This window comes from Siniperca chuatsi, linkage group LG22, assembly GCF_020085105.1.
Source record: "Siniperca chuatsi isolate FFG_IHB_CAS linkage group LG22, ASM2008510v1, whole genome shotgun sequence".
In the NCBI taxonomy this organism is placed as follows: Eukaryota; Metazoa; Chordata; class Actinopteri; order Centrarchiformes; family Sinipercidae; genus Siniperca; species Siniperca chuatsi.
Window position 1 is genome coordinate 1,574,989 of NC_058063.1, and position 9,162 is coordinate 1,584,150.

Here is a 9,162-nt window from a genome sequence, read left to right on the forward strand (position 1 = left end):
ACGGCCTTCTTTCTCATCTTGTTTGAGGAAAGCTAGGTATCTTTGCAGCATAGCATTGTATTTTAAAAAAATATCATGGGTGTTCAAACCCTTTTCATTTAACACATCCCTCATTTTTACATCCAAATCATTTTTGGCCGTACATCTCATCGTTTTCCTGGTGTTGGAGCAGAAGCTACCGACTGACTCAGATGGTCTAGCTGTTGAGGCGAAATCAAAAACATCTTTTGACTCATGATTGATCTTCTAATAAGCCCTCCAAGCAGCTCTCCAAACATCGACACCACCACTGACAGCAAAGGTAAAAGAAAACCTCCAGACTGTTTTCTTAGAGCCTGAGTTTTTTTATTGGCCAGCAACCTGATACAGTGGTGTGAAAGTGTGCCCCCTTCCTGATTTCTTATTTTTTTGCATGTTTGTCACACTTAAATGTTTCAGATCATCAAACAAATTTAAATATTAGTCAAAGATAACACAAATAAACACAAAATGCAGTTTTTAAATGAAGGTTATTATTAAGGGGAAACAAAATCCAAACCTACATGGCCCTGTGTGAAAAAGTGATTGGCCCCTAAACCTAATAACTGGTTGGGCCACCCTTAGCAGCAACAACTGCAATCAAGCATTTGCGATAACTTGCAATGAGTCTTTTACAGCGCTGTGGAGGAATTTTGGCTCACTTATCTTTGCAGAATTGTTGTAATTCAGCCACATTGGAAGGTTTTCGAGCATGAACTGCCTTTTTCATGGTAGTTAAGAATTCAAGGTTCCATTTATCACAGCAAGTCTTCCAAATCCTGAAGCAGCAAAACAGCCCCAGACCATCACACTACCACCACCACCATATTTTACTGTTGGTATGATGTTCTTTTTCTGAAATGTGTTACTTTTACGCCAGATGTAATGGGACATACACCTTCCAAAAAGTTCAACTTTTGTCTCATCAGTCCACAGAGTATTTTCCCAAAAGTCTTGGGGATCATCAAGATGTTTTCAGGCAAAAATGAGACGAGCCTTAATGTTCTTTTTGCTCAGCAGTGGTTTTTGTGTTGGAACTCTGCCATGAAGGCTATTTTTGCCCAGTCTCTTTCTTATGATGGAGTCATGAACACTGACCTTAACTGAGGCAAGTGAGGCATGCAGTTCTTTGGATGTTGTTGTGGGGTCTTTTGTGACTTCTTGGATGAGTCGTTGCTGCACTCTTGGGGTAATTTTGGTCGGCCGGCCACTCCTGGGAAGGTTCACCACTGTTCCATGTTTTTGCCATTTGTGGATAATAACTCTCACTGTGGTTCGCTGGAGTCCCAAAGCTTTATAAATGGCTTTATAACCTTTTCCAGACTGATAGATCTCAGTTACTTTCTTTCTCATTTGTTCCTGAATTTCTTTAGATCTCGGCATGATGTCTAGCTTTTGAAGATCTTTTAAAGAATTGAACTCAGGTGTGATAAACCACAGTTTAGTTATGTTTTAACAGGTGGGGCAATCACTTTTTCACACAGGGCCATGTAGATTTGGATTTTGTTTTCCCTTAATAATAACAACCTTCATTTAAAAACTGCATTTTGTGTTTACTTGTGTTATCTTTGACTAATATTTAAATTTGTTTGATGATCTGAAACCAGAACCTGAAATCAGGAAGGGAGCAAACACTTTTTCACACCACTGTAGATACATATAGATCTCTCTCTCTCTCTCTCTCTCTCTCTCTCTCTCTCTCTCTCTCTCTCTCTCTCTCTCTCTCTATCATCTATCTATCTATAGCTTATAGAGATATAGATAGAGAGATAAGTTCCTTCCCTTACAAATTATCTCCTACCAACAACAGGCAAGTTTAAGTTTTTGGCCTGTTATCAAGTTACTCATGGAATTAAAATTAATTATTGACAGCTGATATGACCTGCGTCAAGTGACGGTTATCAGCGAATAAAAATTAGGTTTTGTACACTGCTTTGTTAATGATAATTAGCATTGTAGCTTAACACCTAAATCATTTTTCAAATTCATACACTCAAATTTTCACTTACATATGCAGTGAAATGTTTTCACTAAATTATTGAGAATTTTTACATTTTGACAGAACATTTCTAGTTTAACCGATGCGGCTTTAGTGGACCAGGAAACTCACCGACCGATTTCATGTGTTGTAAATCATCTCACATGATGCTACTCAGCCAATCAAATCTGTGCATTCTGATGAGAATTGCAAACACAGGGTAGAGATGAGACAAGTTGGATAAATAATTTCACATGGCATGCTCTAAAAAGAGTGAAATAGACATTGAAGAAAGAGCTTTTAATCAAGAATGGACAGACTCTTACATGTTCAATCTACTCAGAGGTAGTTCAAAACCAGTATGTCTCATATGTTCTGAGACTGTGGCGATTATATTATTATTATTATTATTATTAACAAGGGGCATGGTATCTCCCCTCATATTGCCTACTGTGTATACAGTAAGATCAACACTGTCTCTGAGACAGACCCAACAAAAGGGTGTTTCTGTTATTTTGTCCACCCCTTAATCAATCACCTGGAAACTAAATTTCCAGACCCAGAGTTGATCTAACAAGTATTCTTGCAATTTAAGACTGATGCAGCAGGGCATTTGTTGAAGAAAAAGTGTGATGATTACTTTTGTTTCACTGTTTTCTGTGGTTGCTACATGTGCTGCATGAGCTGCTGTTGTCTTCATCAAGAGAGACAGAAAACCAACACACACAGACTCTCTGGACATGAATACATTATACATCATGGTCTTAACGTGTTGTAAACACTGCAATGCAATTATCTCCAGAGTGGTTCTGGAAGCACTGAACCATGCTAATGTGCCATTGCATTACTCTTTCAGAGCACAGCCTTGAACACGTCCTGTGTGATACACTAAGAGAAAACATGCCTTGAGCTGTAGCAGATGCTGCCTTATTTGCAACCTTGATGCGTCGCCTCCAAATTTCAGTTCTAATTAAGCATGAGTTTAATGATTCCATTGAGACTGGGAGACAAACAGGCAGAGATCAAGTATCAATAATAAGAAGGGGAGGGGAAGCTAGATGGGATAACCATTAACAACAGGTCTGTAGCAGGGATGGATGAATAGCTGACATCCTGAACTTTTCATCATGTTGAACTGCCACAACCATGGATGGATTTTGAGACAATGGGCCCCTGTGCACAGACCCCCTCCTACATAGGTTAAAGACCCAGAATGAAAGAGACACAAAACAACAACAAACGACATTTTCAGTCATTTTGCATCTCTTTGTGGCAGGTCAAGCCAAGTCAATATTATTTATATAGCCCAATATCACAAATAAAAAATTTGCCTCCATGGGCTTAACAATCTGTACAGTATACGACACCCTCTATCCTTAGACCCTTGAAAATCAATTCTCCAAAAAAAAACAGGGAAAAAAATTTAAGAAACCTCAGGAAGAGCAACTGAGGAAGGATGAAACAAAGGCGTGAATTAGGATCTCTGCATCAGCCACAGACAGAAAATACCTAATTTTAGCTATATTGCATAGGTGAAAGAAGGTGGTCTTGGTGATTTCTTTAATGTGCTGATCAAAAGATAGGGTAGGATAAATAGTTGCAATAGATGTTAAATAGACCAACATAGTAAAATTACAGGATGGACAAATTTATAGATTCGATTTTAAAGATATATGAAGAATGGATCCAGGATGATGTTGAGCAACTTCAGGTGTTGCCAAACAGATAGGACCTGAGCCACACCACCTCTTCTCCACCATGGAAACCTGGAAGAGAACAGACTACACAGACTCACAAGAGCAAAGCTCAAGCACAACATTCACACAGGTAGGAGAAAAGAACAAGCACACACTGAGGGAGAGAGAGACAAGGACAACATGCACACAACGGAGAGAGACACTAGAGTTCCTCATATGAAAATAGTCTTAGAACAAACAAGAGACTGCCTGAGGGAGACTCGACACTGGGTTCAAAAGCCCCGCCCGGTTAAAAAAGAGGCGGTATCAAGCCTCTGATAACACTCTATCACTTTAACAAAAACTCCAATTAAATTCAAAAATCAATCCTCAGATCACATACTAGCAACAAATCAACTACACATCAACACCTCTAGCAACCAGTCAAAGTCAATCAATAACTGTAACAGCAGATCAAATACAATTCAATGCCTTCAGCAACTAATCAAATTCAATCCAGCAACTTTAGCAAGGAATCAAATATATGTATATATAACTCAATATTTTTAGTAACACATTAATGATTATTCAGTACTATTAGCAACAAATCATATAGTTGACTTATAACTGTTCAATCATGCATCAGGTAGTGGAACTGAGAAGTTTAATTTTAGTATTTAGCTTTTCAACACCAATTTGATAATTTAGCATCAAATAAAGCTGGTATATAAAAAGGCATTGATGTCGGTCACAACCTGAAGACATTTACACAGGATGTTTTGCACAGCGAGAGCCCCATAACCACCTGCTCAACTGTTAAACACAATGCTCTGCTCTACTGGAGATGAGAACTTAACCATTAGCACAGGTCACACAGATGCAGAAACTGTTTCAGCAGGTTGTTGTGGTTCTGTGTGGTTATGTGCTGCTGTTCGCTGTGGCAGGTGTTGCAGTCAAGAAGCAGAGTGCTAATTGTCAGAATTCATGGAAACATGGAATAAACTATCAGATGTGAAAATAGAGTTATTTTCTAATTCTCATTCTTTTGTGTCCATTGTCATTGTTTAATTGTTGTTAATTTGCCTATAAATAATGATGTAAATTAGGTATTTTGAATGGTATTTTAGGCAGATAATTAAAGAATAAAGTAATGTTTAGGTATTCTGGATTATCTGCACAGTTTAAGGGCAATTTAATGTGCAAACCCCAGATTGACCAGATAACATGAAAGCCATCCATTAATTTATGTCTTACTAGGGACTTAACTTTAAAATTAAGGCTTAACTTTCATACTATTTGGTCAATTTGAAGGCTTTTACAGATAAACCATTAAAACCCTTAATATATTATAATCCTTTAATATATCCATTAATTTATCCCAAATGTGGGTTAACTTGAATCCCTTAAAATATTATTTTGCACCTGAAAAATATTTCAGACCCCTTACATAAACAATAATAAACAACCTTAAAGTTCCCCTCCAGACACACTTTAAAAGTATGTAAAAATACTCTGCTATGATAATATTTGAACATGGTTATCCCACATAAAAATTTTAAAAAACAAAAACTCTGAAAATGACCTGGAAGCACATCTACTCTTTCTCCCTCATTGAGAAATTCTGAATATCTGAATGGCCCGCTCACCACCGCTGCGTGTTAGGCTGACTGGTACCAGTGAGTTCATGGATGTGGGTGAGAGACATACATCCATGGTGAGAGAGCAGTGCACGTCAAGATGGCTAGAGTTAGAGGAAACATTGGAGAGATCCGGCCATACATGTTTGAGCCTCAGTCAGACCCAGATGAGGAGCAGGTATTTCTACCTGCGGAGCTGCAGAGACTGGATCTGTGGTTGTGGGCCACCTGCTATTCCTGCTCGACAACTGCTACTACAGTTGTTTTTATTGGCTCTGTTACTATTAGTCATTATTATTCCTATGACTGTCATTCCTGTTATTATTAATTTATTCATATTGATATTACCACTACCACTACGTTATTACAATTTTAAATTCTAGGTGGAATTTTCATTGCGCCCCCCCTTCCCTCTCTCGCTCAAAACCTGACATGGCAGTGGCGGATGTATGGCCGAGCCTCCCCCCTTGATATTCCCCATGAAACTTTGATACACAACAGCAAGCACAGAACCTTGTGGAACTCCGTGACTAACTCTGGCGTGCACGGAGGACTCACCGTTAACATGTACAAACTGAGATCGATCTGATAGATAGGATTCAAACCAACTTAGTGCGGTTCCTTTAATGCCAATTAAATGTTCCAGTCTCTTTAATAGGATGTGATGGTCAATGGTCACAATGCAGCACTAAGATCTGACAAGTACAGAGACAAGTCCATTGTCCAATGCAATTAAAAGGTCATTTGTAATTTTCACCAGTGCTGTCTCTGTGCTATGATGCACTCTAAATCCTGACAACAAATCCTCAAACTATTGTTATTTTGAAAGTCACACAACTGATTGGTGACTGCTTTCTCAATAATCTTAGAGAGAAAAAGGTTATATATAGGTCTATAGTTGGCTAAAACCCCTGGATCAAGAGTGGGTTTTTTAAGAAGAGGTTTAATTACAGCTATTTTAAAAGACTGTGGTACATAGCCTATTAATAAAGACAGATTGATCATATCCAGTAAAGAAGTGCTAACTAAGGGTATTCTTCAGGGGATTCTTCCAGGTTGTTGGAACACCATTTCCTTTCAAGTTTTCTCGATGTTTGGTTTAAATGCCATGGAGCTAACCTTCTTTGTTTTATTATCTTCTTGTTCAGAGGGGCAATAGAATCGAGTGTCGTTCGCATTGAGCCTGCAGCGCTATCAACAAGATGGTCAATTTGGGAGGGGCTGCGATTTGCATAGGAGTCTGTTATATTGAGACATAGTATAGAATTAAATGCAGATTGGATCACTTCCTTAAATTTAGCTACAGCACTATCAGATAGACATCTAGAGTAGGAGATTTTGCCTAATGGCGTGTAGTCCAGTAATAGGACTTCAAAAGTTATTAAATAGTCTGATAATGAAGGGTTCTGTGAAAAAACTATTAAATGTTCAATTTCAATGTCATATACCAGAAAAAGGTCGAGGGTGTGGTTAAAACAGTAAGTGGGTTTATGTACACTCTGACAAAAGCCAATCGAATCTAATAATGAGATAATCGCAGTACTAAGGCTATCATTTTCAACATCCACATGAATATTGAAATCACCTACAATAATTACTTTATCTGTTTTAAGGACTAAACTTGATAAAAACTGAGAATTCAGATAAAAATTCAGAATAAGGACCAGGAGCACGGTACACTATAACAAATAAAACTGGTTGTCGTGTTTTCCAGGTTGGGTGTGAAAGACTAAGAACAAGGCTTTTGAATGAGTTATAATTTAGTTTAGATTTAGGGTTGATTAATGGGCTTGAGTCGAAGATGGCTCCACCTCCTCGACTGGTGCCTCGAGGAATGTGAGCATTAATATGACTGGCCGGAATGGATTCATTTAGGTTAACATATTCTTCATGACCCAGCCAGGTTTCAGTAAGACAAAATAAGTCAATATGATACTTGTTCACTAGTACAGCTACAGACAGAGATCTGATGTTTAAGAGTCCACATTTAATTCTCCTATTTTGTAGCGCTAGTTCAGCATTTTTGTTTAGGTTTTTATGCATAACTCCTCTTCTGTTAACTTTTGGTTTTATTAATTTAAGTGGTTGGGGGGCAGACACAGTCACTAAGGAGTTTTGGGTGGGTAACTGCTCTGGAGGAACAGAGAAGCATGTAGGACTGCCACTCTGCTTCCTGGTCTCAACTCTGAGTTGTCATGGTCTTAGAGTCTTAAGGGACTTATTCGGGCAGCCTGATATTAAGGAATTGCAATCGTCCAGCCTAGAAGTAACAAATGCATGCACTAGTTTTTTGGCATCATTTTGAGACAAGATGTCCCTGAAACATCAGCATTTAAGCGTTGTCATTGGGAACATGTTAGCATGCTGATGTTAGCATTTAGCTCAAAGCACAGCTGTGCCAAAGTACAGCCTTACAGAGCTGCTAGCATGGTTGTAAACTCTTACTCTTGTTTTAACCATAACCGCAATCTTTCTCTTAACCAATTGTTTATTGGTTAAGAGAATAAGAGAGGAATTAATATCAATGAATAATTAATATCAATGACCTTACTTGTGATAGTGTCGGCATAATGCTTTAGTGGTACCTATCTTGTAAATATGATTTGAATCAATTTAGCACAGTGCCAGAGAGTCTCACCCACTTTTCTAGCCTGTCGAGAAGTATGTTATGGTCAGCTGTGTCGAATGCAGCACTGAGGTCCAGTAATACCAAAACCGAAATTTTTGATGCGTCACTGCCCAGATGAATGTCGTTTAAAACTTTAACAAGTGCAATTTCAGTGCTGTGATGTTGTTGAAATCCAGACTGAAAAGCATTAAAGAAATTGTTTTTCACCAGGAATTCACCAAAGTGTTTCCGGAGACCAAAAGATTAGGCTCACCGTCACAATTGGGGTTCTGGTGAGCTGCAACAACACCCGTAACCCAGGTCCGCTCAGACTACAGATTCCAGCCACCCTCTACTACCAGAACAAGTCTCTCCCCTTATTGGCTCTAATCGACTCTGGAGCAGAGGGAAACTTTCTGGATACAGAGTTGGCCCGACAGGCCGGTCTCCTCACGGAAGCACTGGACGTCCCACGCAATGTGGAGGTACTGGATGGCAGGATTCTGGCTCGAGTCACCCACAGTCCCTGGTGCTTTCCGGAAACCACAGAGAGATAATCAAGCTCCAACTCATCTCATCCCCTAACACACCACTGGTCCTGGGCTTCCCCTGGCTGCATCGCCATAACCCACACATTGATTGGGCCAAGGGAAGAATCATGGGTTGGAGCCAATTTTGCCTCTCTACTTGTCTGCAATCCGCTCAATCACCACCAAAGGGCGGCAATCCCCCACTCAGCTTGGACCCCCTGGACCTGTCTCTAGTCCCCAAGGAGTATCATGACCTAGGCGAAGTGTTCAGCAAGGATTTAGCGCTGTCCTTACCACCACATTGCCCGTATCACTGCGCTATTGACCTCCTCCCTGGAGCCCCACTGCCAGTGACCCGATTGTACAACCTGTCACGACCGGAGAGGGGGCCATGGAGAAGTACATCGGGGATTCATTTCACATTGGGCTTATCCGCTCGTCCTCCTCACCAGCAGGGGCGGGCTTCTTCTTTGTTACGAAGAAGGACAAGACACTACACCCCTGCATTGATTACAGAGGTCTGAATCAGATCACCATCAAAAATAAATACCTGCTGATCAACTCCGCTTTCGAACCGCTTCAGGGGGCCACGGTTTTCATGAAGCTGGATCTCCGGAACGCATATCACCTGGTGCGCATTAGAGAGGGGGATGAGTGGAAGACGGCTAGACGACTATTTCAAATATTTGATAATGCCGTTTGGACTTACAAACGC